General features: G+C 24.5%; 1 long non-coding RNA gene across 1 annotated transcript in view; it reads left to right on the forward strand.

The window, feature by feature from the left end:
* LOC135927209 (uncharacterized) overlaps positions 1-17316 on the forward strand; it is a 33190-nt gene that overhangs the window by 8595 nt on the left and 7279 nt on the right. The gene's annotated exons all lie outside the window — the stretch shown is intronic.

The raw sequence follows: 17316 nt of genomic DNA on the forward strand, positions 1-17316 counted from the left end.
AATCATTCAAATCATAAATATCTAAACATAAAAAAATCGATTATTTAAAACACTGCCTTATTTCTTATATGGATATTCTCAAGGGTTAAGAATCGAATCTTATGTTTTAAATATACTTAATAATTAATAAAATATATAATTATATAAAGAAAGAACATTATATATGATATGACATTAATAAAGATTTTAATTTCATTTTTTGTCATAACTTTTCTACAAATAAAAATAGAATTAAAAGTAAAACAATATAATAAAAAATTTAAATGGATAATAAAATGAATTGTGTATAAAACCAGAACAAGGCAATATTAAGACTCTCAAAGAAATAAATATTGCTTAAAAATCTAATATTATATTTAAATGTAAGCAATATATTAACTGAATACTTCGCCTGATAGAAATCTTATCTCATGATATGCTTAATACAATCACCCTATATATTTAACAACACAAGAAGGAGTTATAGAATTATAACTTTAAAGAGAAGGCCACATATTTAAAGGCAAAATTCTGTTGCTGACTTAAATAAACAAATATCTTAAATAACAAACCTTCCTATCATCATTACCATGAAAGGAATCTGTCCAACTTGTCACAAACTAATAAATATAAAAAAAGATGACCATCTTTACAAACATGTTACTACAACCCTCCCTTGCTCAGGCTCTAACACACTTTGCACAAAACTTATAGAACCCCCAATCAATACCAAACACATTCAAGTAAATAACAAATCACTTGAAGAATTTATCTTTATTAATAAAACACTAACAATTAAGCACTTCCCAACTAGTGTTAACTACTAACACAGACCATCTCACCAAATTAATTGATAATATTAACTTAGATTTGTCACACACTAATCATTGGAATAATCTCTTCACTTTCCCTTTTAAATGTCTCTCAATCCCAAAAGATAAAAAATATATTTCACTACCTAACCTTATAAAAGACAGACTTAAAAATATGGATAACTTAACAATTCTAGAACACATCAAATATCCCAATATCCCTAATGAAAGTTTCAATAAAACCTATAATAAAATCTCCAAAAAAATAAATGAAGGCGACGTATGTGGTGCCCAAAAATTAATCTCCTCACAAACAAAAGCCCCTACTAATGGCCGACTCTTGCAAACCTAAAATCTCTTCGTCCACGAGTTTCTTATACTATTTTACCAAACCCTCCGCCCAATATCCCTCCTCTCACAATATCAAATCAAGATATACGCGACACTATAAGCGAATTTAATAAATTTTTAGCAGCATGTCCTGATGGTTATAAACCTTCCTACTTCCAAACATTCCTAAAATCTCCCAATTCAAATAGTTTTTTTTAACTCACTTACAACCTTCCTCAATAATATAATCACTAGAGATATCCCCACATTAGCTCATCAAATAATATTTGGAGCTAACTTCATTGCATTTGAAAACCCTAAAGGAGGTATCCGCTCAATTGCTATCGGTTCTTTCTTCAGACGCCTGATTACTAAAATTATCGCAAAAAAAATAAAAACCGATACTCATTCTCTGCTTGGCAATTACCAATTAGACTGCGGAACAAAAGGAGGCGTAGATATAGCCTCTCACTGTCTTCGAATCTACCTACAACATCCACCTATAAACTCCGTTCTTTGCAAAATTGATTTTAAGAACGCCTTCAATACTGTATCTCGTTCTTCGGCACTCAAATCCTTTTACGACAATTTCCCAATCCTCACACATCGTTGACATTTGCTATACCAATAGCACTTCCCTCATTTTCAATGGTTGCGTTATATACTCCGAAGAGGGTGTTCAACAGGGCGACCCCCTTGGCCCTATACTTTTCTGCTTGGCCATCCATAATATGATGAAAGATCTCAAATCTGATTTTGATTTAGACCTTAATCTATGGTACCTAGACGATGGCACTCTTTGCGGTAACCAACATCAAATAAGCTAAGCCCTTTACCACCTCGAAAGAGAATGCCCCAAAATAGGCCTAGAATTAAACAAAACCAAAACAGAAATCTGCATACTCAACCCCGAGATTCCCCTAGACTCATTTAAAGATTACAATATTATCGAAATCGAAGATATCCAACTCTTTGGCTCCCCACTACTTAATAATAAAATTTCGGAAAAAACTATCGATTAAACCTTCTCCGAGTTGCAAAACTTGAAAAGTTCATCAATCATATCCCATCGCACCAACTTTTTTATCTATTAAACAAGTGCCTATATTTATCTAAAATCTCCCACCTCTTCCACTCATCCTCTTCATTCACCTCCTCAGGTTTTTCACCCAACATAATATTCGCTTAAAGACCTTTATGGAAAGGATCCTTAATGTTCCATTCTCAGACTTTATTTGGCACCTTGCTCAATTACCCGCTAAACTTGGTGGTATCGACCTGATCCCCTTAGAATTACTCTCTCTATCTCTTTTTATCTCTAATCGCCTTTCGCTCAATTCCGCGATCTCATCTTTCATAACCCCCCAATGACGATCTCTTAACAGTAGCAATCGAAAGATGGATCTACTAACCCCAGAAGGTCAAACATTCCCAACCGAAATTTCTAATAAATCAATCTTGGAACCCCTTATAAAGAAACTGCAAAATAGTCTTAACCCTTCCGATATCAGAGATATACAACTTCTTCAACTAAACGATAAATATGGTGGGCATGAATGGCCGGGCCCTTCCAAGCCTGCCCTTGATAATCTCTTAACCAATGACCAACTGAGAGTTACCATAGGATTTGGACTTGGATGCTCGCTTACACATTCACACACTTGCCACTTTTGCAACCTACCCGTTCAACCAAACACAAGACACGGCCTAAAGTGCTCCCGCAGCCAAGGTCGCCACCTCAGGCATAAAGCTATAAATAAAATCACCCATAAAGCTCTTAATAAGGCTAAAATACCTAACATCATAGAACCAACAAACCTCTCTTTACAAGATGGTCTCCGACCTGATGGTTTTACCTGCACTTCATGGTCCAATGGGAAATCCCTAATTTGGGACGCAACCTGCGTCTCTTCCTTTCCCTCATCAATAAAAAAATTAATAAATACTCAATACTAAATAACTTTATTTTTCTACCCATAGTAATTTCAACAAATTTAAATTTCTCACAATTTAAATTTTATCACGTAAAATTTTTAACATTACAAACATAAAACGCGAATCAATTTTTCTTTAACTAAAACTCCAATTAGAAATTTTTAAACATAATTATACCTGTTTTTTAGGAACATTTATACTATAAGCTCTTTTTATAGAGCCATGATCGATATTTTTAAAATATAAATTCACTTTTATTTTTATTTTTATATTTTGTTTACATGTTTTAAAGATAAATGATTAATAAAAAAAAAAATTAAAAAAAAAAAATTAAGTAAATTAAAAATATTTAGATTTCTACTTTTAAATATTTTGCTATATAGAATAAAATAAATAATAATATGATAGATGGCGCTAAATAATATACCTATAAAATTTCCAATTTAACAAAACTTAGACTCTCCAGAATTTGTCAATATTGGGTAAATTGAATTAAGAAATTACCAATTTAAGTAGGACAAACTTCCAATAATTTTTTTAAAATTAGATTATTATATAATTTAATAATAGGAAAAATTTTGACTAAGATTATAAACTAATTAATATGTTATAACATTATTTTTATTAGTTTAAATAAAACTTCCCTTTGGATAATATACATTGTTAGTTAGAAACTTACTTCATAATACAGGAAATATTCCTTTCTTTTCAAATTAAAATTTTTATATAGAAATATTTTAAATTTGACAGCTGCATTAAAATCTGACGTTATAAATTTGAGAAAATCTAATCCATACTGAATTCGTAATGTGAGATTTTAAAAAAATTCCACGAGATTTGGAAATATTGAATAGCCGTGAGATTCTGAATATTTAAATGGTCCCCAATGTATTTGAAGCGATAAAAATCAAAATCTCATGAAATCACTTTCACACGGTATGAGCCGTGAGATTTTGATGGTGTGAGAATTCGAAATCTCACGGCAATCACTTTCACACGCTACAACGGCACCACTTTTAAAACAAAAATTGTCGTTTCGGGAATATAGTTCAGTGATATTTGTAAACATTTAAATTTATGCCTTTTGTATATAGCTATAAATTCAAAATCAGCTGATAATTAATATAATCATTTTAGGATTATAGTACAATGTGATAATTGATGACCTTTAAATACAAATGATATATAGAGTTTAACATAATTAGACATCAAAATTTTAGTTATCGAATATTATCCCTTGCAAAAACATATGGCTTTTAATGATGTTTCATGTCCCCTCTTGTGGCAATTCATCATTCCTTACTTAAATAAGGGTAAACTATATCTCTTCATGGTCTACCATTTGATTTCATAAATAAAAATTATATAAAAGATACATTTGATTTCATAAATAAAAATTATATAAAAGATAAATAAGTAGAGTTTGTCAAAAAAAAATAAAATAAAATAAATAAATCTTAAATAGAATGATTTTAACAAAAAAAAAATTATAATCTTTTATATTATTTATAATAATTAGTGCTGTGTAAACATTTCTAAAAATTCACTGACAAATATCGAACGCGTTCCCGTTACGTTCAAATTTCGTCAAAAATAATAGGAACCCCACTCATCATTTTTTTTCTTTCAAATAAGCCAACTTTTGTTTTACATCATTATTAATAACATTAACAAGTATTATAATTAAAATTTTGAAATTTATATGAAATTCTAAGCATTAATAAAAATTTGAGCTGAAAATTGATGAAAATATTCTCGATATCTCAAAAAGCACTTCATCCAAAGTAAACTAAATTTTGTTTAGAGCTAACTGAAAAAATCCAGAAGATAAAATTTACAGGATTTTAAGTAGTAACGTTTTTTAAATACTATAAGATTCTTATATGAACCACATAAAAATTTCTGAAGAAATGCAAATGAAATAATTTCAATATAAATAGGAATTTTGGTAATGAAATCCTTTTAATTTGTTATTTATGATTAAAATAAAGATTAATATATTTTTTTAAGTTTTTTTTTAAAATATGGGTACCTAATAATTTTTAATAATTTTTAAAATTATTTTAGATAGATTAATGGTTTTTTTTTGAAAATATAAAATCATGACAAATAAATTAATTACTGAGATATAACACTTTAACATTTGGATCCACATTCATTTCTTATTAAGAATATTCTCAGTTGGTTAACAATCGAATTAATATAAATTTATTATAAAATGGCATATTTTTTATTTAGAAAAAATCTTTTAAATCATTCTAATTTAAATAAATCGGCTTTAAAATTCATTTTTTTTAAAAAAATAAGATTATTTCTTTGCTATTACAATATATAATAAGTTTTGGGTTAATTTTTGTAATAATATTCTCAGGGTTATAAGAATCAAATTTAATATATAAATTAAATATAAATAATGTCTTATTTTTATTCATAAATCACTAAGAAAATTCAACATCTTTAAAATTAAGTCATTTAAAATCATAAATATCTAAAATAGATTATTTACTGGTATTTGCTATTAGAATAAAAAAAATTAGTATGTTCACCTTATTATATTGGTATTCTCAAGAGTTAAGAATCGAATTTGATATATAAATTTTATTATAAATTGGCATGCGATTTTAATTCATAGGTCAATGATAAAATTCTACACCTTAAAAAAATATTCGTATATAAATCATATAAGCGTAAGCCTAATATAAATGTATTCGATTACAATTACAGTTATATGGATAATTTGTAATCAATATTATCAATTTTATCTCAATTACATTTCAACCTAGATGTTTTTAATTATAAAATATAATTTAAATTTAAAATTAAACTTAATAATTTAAAAAATGTTTAATTATATAAAGCAAGAACAAAATATATATAAATCAATAAAAAAATACATATAAATTACCACTTTCAAATATATTATACAAAAAAGAGTATATATATAATAGATGGCGCTAAATATTATATAGATTTTTATTACTATTTAACATAACATATATTCTTCAGAATTTGATAATATTAATAAACCTAATTAAGAATCTGAAATAATAGGAATATGATTAAACGTCAAATAATTAAAAAATAAATAGAATATTACAAAATATAATAACAAAAATAATTTTGACTATTAATATTAATAAATTTATATGTTATAAATAAAATATCTCTCAGTTTTCACATATTGATGTAAATTAATAAGAATAAGATAACCAAAAATATCATAAAAATTTTTTCAAAGTAAAATATCTGTTTTCTAAAATATATAAAAAAAAATTAATTAATGATTAAAATTACTTTTTCAATAAAAACATATTATTAAAAAGAATAATTATCTAATTTTACATCTCTTGAAAATAAATACACATTTTTATTTTTCTCTTTAATTCAACATGCCCACCCTTCAAAAGCCCAGAAACCATATAATTATCGTTCTTTAAAAACATTGATTATTTCCTCGTCATTTATCGAATTTTATCTTTGAACATCATCGACTTTTAACTTCTTGAATCGTCTTCTTTCGACATGAGGATTATAAAAATTAATATATTTTGTTTATTTTATAATACATATAAATTTGGATTCAACAATCCTTTACAATTATTTTCTTTTTCTTAATGTTCAATTATAAAACAAATAATTGACCACAAACAAAATAAAAGAATACGAATAGGGATAAAAAATAATTTATAATTATCACTATTAAAATTACATACATAAATTTTAGTTATATCCATTCATACATAAATTTTAGTTATATCCATTAAGAAAATAATATGAACCACCAAAAAAAAATATTAAGACATGTCATATACAGGGTTGCATGTGTTTTATTTGGTGATATAATAAAAACAAAAACTATTAAGTGGCATAATAATTAATTATGAAGTTTTTAAAAAACATAAATACCTCATTTATGTATTAGGAAAAAAATAGTTTAAGTGAATATTTTTTCAAATTTTTACAATAATATTTTTTAAAAAAGTTACATAAGAATTTACCTATGAAATGTTTCTAGAATATCGTATGTAATTGGAAAATTAATTTTTTGGAAGATTTGGATGTATAAGTGGTAATATTGTATAAATCATCAACAAAAAATACTATGTATTTAATGATCTTTATTTCAGATTCTATGAACCTTAAATCTCAATATTGATCATAAAGACTTACACTAAAGAATTTAAACTTAAAATCCACCACTCACCTTCAAAAAAGGCGCTCAGAAGAACGAAATATAAAAATTATCAACCAAAGAATATTTTATTTTGTGTATATTATAATAATCTATAATTACAAATACATACACAATAATAATAATAATAATAATTTACATAATGATTTAATTCTGTAAGAAAATATTATATTTTAAAATTGCATTCTCGTTTAGTTTTGAGTGTTCCGAAATTGGCATCTTTATTTTTATATAAATAGAGAAAAGATAAAAATATATTTAAAATATTATATAAATTTATATTACCTTTAATTGATTGGTTGTCCCCGAAAACCAAGTTCCAAAAAATCATGCATATGATTATAAAAGTTTGTAAAATCGTACGGAATGTACTGATTTAATGGATGTGTCTTTTTTTTTGCATCCCTTTTTTTGAATTTGATATTGCTTCAATGGGCCCCCTATAAACTCTGGAAAAATTTCTTGCCTTAATTTGTTAACCGAGGCTATTGACATATCAATATGTCTGGCAATGTCCTTTATTTTCATTCTTTCCATTTCCGGCTGGGGCAACAATTTGGTTACTATGTCAATTTTCTCTTTATTCCAGCAATTATATTTTCTTTTTGGGTTTTGTATTGCCGGTGAGTTCATAGGGTTTATTATAGTAGAATTGGCACTTATAGCAGATTTCGAAAATGATGTGGAAAAGGAATGATTAGATAAAAAGGAATTATTATTATATAAGGAAGAATTTCTAAAACTATTATTGGTATTATTGGATAAAATATTATTAATATTAAACATTTTAAATTTAAAATATTATTTTTTTGTAATTAAAATGTTTTATGAAAAATTTTTATTATAATTGTTAAATTTTTTTCCTAATATATAAATGTGGTATTTTTGTTTTTTTAATCACTTCAAACTTATTATTATACCACTTAATAGTTTTTGTTTTTATTATAACACCAAATAAAACACATGCAACCCTGTAGCAAAATACAAAACTACAATTTATATATAGAATGCTACCACAATCATATTTTTATGTTACAATAAAAAAATATGAAGATGTGCCGATAGATAAAAAAATTTTAATTTATAATTATGACTATTAAACTATTAACAATATCATCACATCACATTCCATCCTTTTTTAAAACTCTTTTATTTTACATAATTCTTCACTATGTCAAAGTTTAAAATCTTTTATTGTCCACCGACTTTTATTTACGAGTTTTTTCTTTATCACAAAATATATTAAAAAAATTTTTTTAATTTTACATTGTTTCACAACAATGTCTCTTATAAAAAAAAATACATTTTTTTTTAAAAATTAATCTACACAAAAGTTTGTATTTCATTGAACTTTCTAATACCATGCCACATGGTATTATTCACGTGTATTTATTAAAGTCAACGTTTTTATTTTATCGATAACAATTTAATTCTTAAATTAAAATATTCTTCTCTATTACTTAAGATAAATAATACTTTTCTTCCCAGATGTTATTTTTATTAAAACTTTTATTACAATATATTATCACTTTTAATTATGCGTAACTCAATTTTATATTGGCACGAAAACACGAACACTGATTACTTTCTTTTTCAATCATTAAAATTTAATTCATTATATTTGAATCATCATTAATATCATTAATATTCATGCCTAAATTTTTTTCATAGTTTAAAAGTCTCTGAATCTCATTTATGTTTTTATTAAAAATCTCTCATTGATATTTCCCACTTGTTTGATTATAATAATCCTTTTTATTCAGATTGGTTAATTTACATTTTTTTATTTCATCAAAAATGACAATAAAAATTTCTAACATTAAAACTCCTTTTATTCGAGTTAAATTTCATTGTATAATCATCATTCCCATGATTATTATCTATTTTATTATATATATCCACAAATTCTTTAATAAAACTATATATATATTCTCTAAATATGATTTATCTATTTTTATATGACTCTCTTTCAAATCATATAGTCACTGTGACCCACTCACACTTTGGATACAATGTATGGCAATGTGTCCCATTTCTTCACATTTGAAACACATTCTATCATGGTCTGTATTGTAAGTCATTCACATTTATACTCTGAGGATTTTGTATACTTCGAACCACTGGATTTATTGTTCGTTGCGGAAATCCACCTTTGAAATTGGCTTCTTTCACCATGCAATTTCTTTTTATATGTCCTACAAAACCACATCTATGACACACTATGTCATTTTTTTCACTTGGTTTTGCAGTCACATTCTCATTAGTTTTTCGATCTCTTGAATAACAATTTTTACCGATATGCCCTTTTCTTCCACAAAGTTCACAACTTTCAATCACATTATTACTTTTGATTTTTAAGTTGGAAACTTCTCTGGACAAATTTTTCATATTTTCTCTCATTTCTCTAATTTCACGTAAAATTAGAGATTGTCTCAAAATATTATTGGTATTATTTGTATTATTATTTTTCAAAATTTCTACTGGTTTCTCAATTAAAACCTCAGAAATTTGCCTTTTAAATTCTATCACTATTGAATTTAATTTTTTATTTATATCCTCCGATATGTCAATATTTTGATGAAAATTAAATACTTAACCCGTATCTAATATTTTCTCATATTTTTCTTCAACATTTTTATTACCATTTAAATTTTTTAATTCTAACAAAATTAAATGTAAACTATTTTTGATATCTTCAGAAATATCTGGAGATTTCACTAAAACTTTAGGAATTAAATTTTCGGTATTTGTATTTTTTATATCATTTTCTCTATTTTTAAGAGATCTTCTTTTTATTTTCCTTATTACTTGTTTCATTATAATTAAGATTACATAAAACACAAAAAAAATTACTGCAGTAATGACTATATTGGTCACATCCACTTTATTAAAGTTTGAATTAAAAATTTTATTAAAATTACTATTAAAATTTGACATTTTATTAATATTATGCTTATTATAATTATCATTAAAATAAAAAGCCATTTTTTCATTAATTACCCAAAATTTAAAATTTTATCTCCTATATTTCTAATTTTAATCCAAAAATCTTACTATTGCGTTGTGTAATTTATAATAAAAAAAAATTTCTTACCTTTATATATATCCGGAATTACTATTATTTTGACGAACCCGGTCCTAGAAATTTTTTGCTTCCTTTATAATATCTAAAATTCTCTTAACAAAAATATTCACTATTTTATTTTATTTAAATTTTCTTATTTTTCCTTAATAAGTGTTCACGAATTTTGGTCAGTCGGTACCACTAAAATATCTCTCAAATCTCTCAAATTTTCATAATAAATAATTTAATTTCAAAAACTTCACTTTATTTTTCAACTAATAAATTCCAATAGTATAATCATAAAAATTTTTTCAAAGTAAAATATCTGTTTTCTAAAATATAAAAAAAAAATTAATTAATGATTAAAATTACTTTTTTATTAATAACATATTATTAAAAAGAATAATAATCTAATTGACATCTCTTGAAAATAAATAGACATTTTTATTTTTCTCTTTAATTCAACATTTGCAACAATAAATAATATTTATTTTTTTATATTCACTTTTTACGGCACCAATTTTAATTAAAAAAATGTCGAATAGATTATTAATTCGGCGTAATTTTTAGTTTTCTCCAATGACATATATTATACCTAGACTGATGATTCATTAAAAATGTACAAAAATGCAAATCAGCTGGAGACGCCATCTTGGTTACACTAATCCTTATTAAAATTTTAAACTAGAGCCTAATTTATTCCTGTATCTGATGCATACTTTATTAGAGAATTACCGGATCATCGAGATAATAAGGAAAACATATAATTACTATATGTGTTACCAAAATGGCGGGTCCGGCTGATTTGCTTTTAACGATGCTTAAAAATGCATTTAAATGAATGAATCGTCAGGTACTATATATGTTATTGGTTTTCTCATAGTAATTATTTTCATATTTGAATTAGTATCAATTTTATATGGGATGTGAATAATCTTTGGTTAGATTTAGATTTATAAATTATGATTTTTGGTAAAGTCCATTTTGAATTGCGTTTTATGAGTTATTTTTATTTTATAATTTTATATTTAGTGTCACACAGTTGGGAGTTTTTTGAATTGGGAGATTGGAACCGAAATATAAAATATAAATAAACATATATACTAAAATTATAGTTTTAAATCCTTTACTAAATACTAGTACCAAAAATTAATTAAAAATTATATAATTAATATAAAGAGAAAACATAACCAAAAAACAAAGTAAAAATATAAAAATAATAAAAATTATACGGGAAAAATTAAGTGAAGGTAAAAAAAAAAATTAAAAAAGTCGCGAATTATAAAAATTAACATCATCCGATTATAACATAAAATTTCGTCTCATTATAATGAACTTTACATCATCATTCAAAAATTTATATCAAACAAAACCAAATAACTTTTAAAACCATCATAATATAATACTCGGTTTATTAACAATATGACATATTCAAATTCAATTTTATATTAAAAAAAATTATTTTTCGTAAATAATATACAAATTTATAAGCAAATCTAAATAATGCAATGAATTTAGATTTATAAAATTTGATTATGGTAAAATCATTATACATTATGATTTGCATTTTATAAGTAATTTTTATTTTACATAAATTAATTTTTAGTTTATAATGCTGATTCACAACATGACTTATGATTTTTACAATTTTTTTAAAAAAAAAATAAATATTTTTAAATTATGATAGTTCGAATTATATTTTATCGGTATGACTAAATACTGCCATGCTAAACTGTCTTGCTAAACTGTCTTGCTAAAAAGCAATTAATCATAATCAATCATAATTTGATTATATAATATCTTTTAAAAAATATAAAAACATTTTTTTACATAAATTAATTTTTAATTAAGTAAAAAAATTGATATTAAATATCAAATAATTTAAAATTCTATTTTTACTTAATATTATTGGAAAAAAAATATATTTACTAGCTTATTACAACTTAAATTATATTTTTCAATTACAAAGTTTAACAAATTTATATCCATATGAGGACGTTAAATGCATAGATATGAAAATATATTCTTAGAAAACCAGAAATAAATATTGGATAGCGCTTTTTATTGTATTTGGGTGTAAATACATGTGAAAAACCTAAAAAAAATTTAAAAATAGAGGTTTCTTTGACATTTAATTAATGAGTAGGTTTAGAATCGAAAAATAGTAGAAAGTTTGTAAGGAACATATTGCTGATTGATCAAAATCTCTTCATTTTTGGTTTATACGTGTATATTTAGGTGTTAAACATTATCCTAAAAAATATTTTGAAAATATTATGATTTGACCGAATGCCGAGCTCAAAACTCATCCTGTCAAATCATGCGAATCACGATATTTTTAAAATATTTTTTGGGATAATGATTTGCACGTATTTACAGATAAATTAACCAAAAATGAACATTTTCCAAATAATATTACAACCAAATTTGGTAGATCGAATATTTAGTAAGTGGTCGGTTTTGAGCTCGCTATTCGGCCAAATCATAATATTTTCAAAAAATTATTTAGGATAATGCTTAACACCTTATTGTTCACTATTAAACCAAAAATGAAGAGATTTTCTATGTATAACGCCAGCAAGACAGTATTTCGGTTTCAAATCGGTTATCGGTCAAATCACGATATTAAAATATTTTTTGGGATAATGATTTGCACGTATTTACAGATAAATTAACCAAAAATGAAGAATTTTCCATGTAATATTACAACCAAATTTGGTAGATCGATTATTTAGTAAGTGGTCGGTTTTGAGCTAGCCATTCGATCAAATCTTAATATTTTCAAAAAATTAATTAGTAAACCAAAAATGAAGAATTTTCCATGTATAACGCCAGCAAGGCAGTATTTAGTCATTGGGCCAGTTTCAAATCGGGTTTCTGTCAAAGGGAAGCTAATTATAATATAATTCATTCGTTTTTTTTTCTTTTTAAATTTTTAAACTAAAATAACTTTATGTTAATAATAGAATAAAAGATTTGTGAGTAATATTTTAAACCAATTCTGGAAATAATATTCAGGATAGAAGCGGACCACGTAATATTATAATATTAAATACTTTTATTTTGAATAATTATTGTGAATATCAATTTTTTGATTTTTCCAATAAATTTTTGTCATTTAATATAAAATCAGTTATTCACATCACTTGTATTTTTTTTTTTAAAAAAACTTTAATTTAACTAATAAAATTTAGCACGTGATTTCATAAATAAATTATTTATATAAAAAGGTAGAATTTGTCAAAAAAAATAAATTTTAAAATCATAAAAAAAAATATTTTATCAAAAAAAATTTATAATCCTAATTTAGTTCAATTTAATAACTAGTGCTGTATACATTTCTAAAAATTCATTGAAAAACATCGGACCTTTAAAAAAAGGAATGCTCTCAAATTTCGTTTCAAAAATAATAAGAACGCCTTGCATCATTTTAAGCCAACTTTCGTTAAAGTTTTCATAGCATATTAACAAAAATTTGGGCAAAATTGATTAAAAATCCTTGAAATCTCAAAAACCACTTTATCCAAAGTAAATTAAATTTTGTGTTGAGTTACAGAAAAATTCACGTTTTAAAATACAATAAGATTTGTATGAACAAAAATTTCTCAAGATATGAATTATGTTATAATTTCAATATAAATAGGAATTTTGGTAATGAAATCGTTTTAATTTGTTATTCATGATTAGAATAAAAATTAATATATTTTTTTAATGTTTTTTTTAAAAAATATGGGAAACTAATATTTTAAATAATTTTTAAAAATTTAAAAATTTTATTTTTGATAATATTGATAAAGGTATTATAATTTTAAAAAAAATGATAAAACACTAAAATATGAAAACAACTAGGGGAGACCGGGGTAAAGCGATTGACGGGGTAACAATGTTAACGCGAATAACTTTTTAACCATTGAGTATAAAGACCTTAAATTTGGTGTGAAGATGTATTTTTATATCTAATTTCTTACCTGTGTTCATTCTTATTAATCTTAGATAACCATAGCTCTCATTGTTCAATTTCCGTTATAAACTATTGTCGCTCCAATGGGATTGTTATTCTAACACTTCCACCACATTGCTCGCATATACTCCAACCATTAGACAAAGCAGTTTATGGGCCATTGAAAAAGTTTTATAATGGAGCTATTGACACATGGATGAGAAATCATGTGGGGCAACAATTTCAGATTTATGATATTCCAGGAGTGTTAAAAAATGAAATACCAAGGGCAGTGACACCAAATAATATATTAAATGGGTTCTTAGCATGTGGCATATTTCCTTTAAACCCAAATATATTTACAGAACAAGATTATATCTGCTGTAATAATTCAAATGCTAGCTCAAATATTGAATTTGAAAATAATGATGAAAATATTACAGTGACTCAAAATCTTACAGTGACTCAAAATAATGATAGTGATTTATCTATATTATTGAACGAAAATGTTCCAGATGATATTGATGAACCCTATCATGATATGTTACCATCATGCTCAAAAAATTATAATAAAGTATTCAATCCTTCATCTATAATACCTATTCCAAAATTATTCAATATTTCATCGGATAAAATATCTAAAAAAAAGAATTCAGATATATTAACATCTACACCTTATAAAAAAAAATCATTAATTCAGAGAGAAAAAAAAGATATCAAAAAATAATTGTTTATGTGTTATTTGTAATAAAAACTATAAAAATAGTCGCGAGGGCGATGAATGGCTAAAATGTACAATGTGCCTTGAATGGGCACATTCTAAATGTGCTAATTATGATAATTATTTTACATGTCCTTATTGTATCGATTAGTTTTTAAATAAAAATCATAAATAAATCTTAAATTTGTCATATTTGTTAAATAAAACAATAAATATGTGTCAAATATTATTTTAACCACTTTACCCTAGTGCTTATCCATTTTACCCTGTACCCAGGGTAAAATGGCGAAAATGAGTAGTTTTACATAACAAATCATAGCTCCTAAAATATTATAGATAGAGGGCTACACTTTTTTTTTATCTTGTAGAAGAGGGATGGGGCTACACATTGATCTATAATTTGTTGTGTTTGACTCTTGTTTAAAATTTTTATGGTAAATAAGCAAAATGCCTCTCGTTTTACCCCGGTCTCCCCTATATAAAATTATTAAATAAAAATATATATTAATAGAATCGAAGGCTCTAAAAAGAGCTGAAAATGTACCTAAAAAACAAGTATAATTGTGTTTAAAAATTTCCAATTGAAGTTTTTGTTTATATTAGATAGATAAATGTTTTTTTTTTGAAAAATATTTATAAAATCATGACAAATAAATTTACTGTGATATAACAATTTATGGATCTAAACTCACCTCTAATGCTCTAGCGTTTTACGAATATTTTCAATGGTTAAGAATAGAATTTATATAAATTTTATTAAAATAATGACATATTTTTATTCATAAATCCCTGATAAAATTTCACACTTTAAAAAAAAAAAATCTTTTAAAACATTCTAATTTTTAAATAAATCGACTTTTTAAATTCATTTTTTTTAAAAAAAAAGGATTAATAAATAATAAGTTTTGCGTTATTTTTTGTGCTAATTTTCTCAAAGGATAAGAATCAAATGTAATATATAAATTAGTTTAAAAAAAAATGTCATATTTAAATTTATAAATCACCAATAAAATTCGACAAATAAAAATCATTTAAATCATAAATATCTAAACATCAAAAAAATCGATTATTTAAAAATACTCACTGGTGTTTGCAATTATAAATAAAAAAAATAAGTCTCACCTTATTTTTTATATGCATATTCCTCAAGGGTTAATGTATAATAATAATTGTGTATTTTTACATTATAAATATGTCGTTTTTTTTAAATTTATATGAAAAATCCATTTAAAAATTAATATAAATTAGATGGTAGTTCTAGAGTTCATAGAGAAATTGTTTGAAATTTACAGTTTTGGGTAGTCTACCCATGCTAGAATCCATTTCAGGTTAAATCGAATAAGTGTTTTAAATTGCTCTCGGTAAAGGATTCAAAATCAAGAGATTCCGAATCCCAATACGACACATATATATATATCAAACTTTATATAATATCCAATGTCGATCAAATAATGTTAGATTCCTAAATTATAATATTTAATTTTTTTATACGATATCTTACATCGATATAATGTCAATCACTATGCATTAGAGGGGAAAAAAGTAATCACGTGACAACCAACTCCTTCGTGTTGTGCTAATTTAAGTATCGAATTTGATATATAAATTTATCATAAGCTGGTATACAATTTTAATTCATAAGTCACACTGATAAAATTTCACACCGTAAAAAAAACAGATATAAATCGTAAGAGTCTAATTTTTTTAAAAAAATCGACTTTTTAAAAATATACACTGGTTTATTATAATGAAAAAATTTACTATATTACAGGTCTAAATTTTATTAGTTTTTATCAGTCAACATATACATAATTTTTTTGTTATTTAAAAAATAAGAGTTATATTTTTTTTAAATTTTCCAATGATTTCTTATGTTGAATTTGTGATGGCGGCTGGAATGATCCCCATTCTGATTCTCTCATACTAAAAAAAAAAATTAAAAGATGTCAATCATATTAAGTGATATAACAATAAGTAGAGGTCAATGGTTCGGATCTAGCGGTCCTGACCCCTTTCACGTTGCGTATTTTTTGGGATAGGTTCTAAATCGCTAAAACAAAAATCGCTAATAATTGGGAACCTGGCTTATATCTCCAAGAAAATTTTTAAAGTAAATTTGAAATTAATATTAATTGACACTAGGGGACTAAACACTTGTATTTAAATTGAAAATTTAAAAAAAAATCGCTAAAATGGAAGAAATATCAACCAAATTCCCAATTTGATTTCCCAAAACTGGGAATTTGGTTGATATTTCTTCCATTTTAGCGATTTTTTTTTAAATTTTCAATTTAAATACAAGTGTTTAGTCCCCTAGTGTCAATTAATATTAATTTCAAATTT

Source organism: Gordionus sp. m RMFG-2023, chromosome 3, assembly GCF_954871325.1.
Source record: "Gordionus sp. m RMFG-2023 chromosome 3, tfGorSpeb1-WG-v2, whole genome shotgun sequence".
Lineage (NCBI taxonomy): Eukaryota > Metazoa > Nematomorpha > Gordioida > Chordodea > Parachordodidae > Gordionus > Gordionus sp. m RMFG-2023.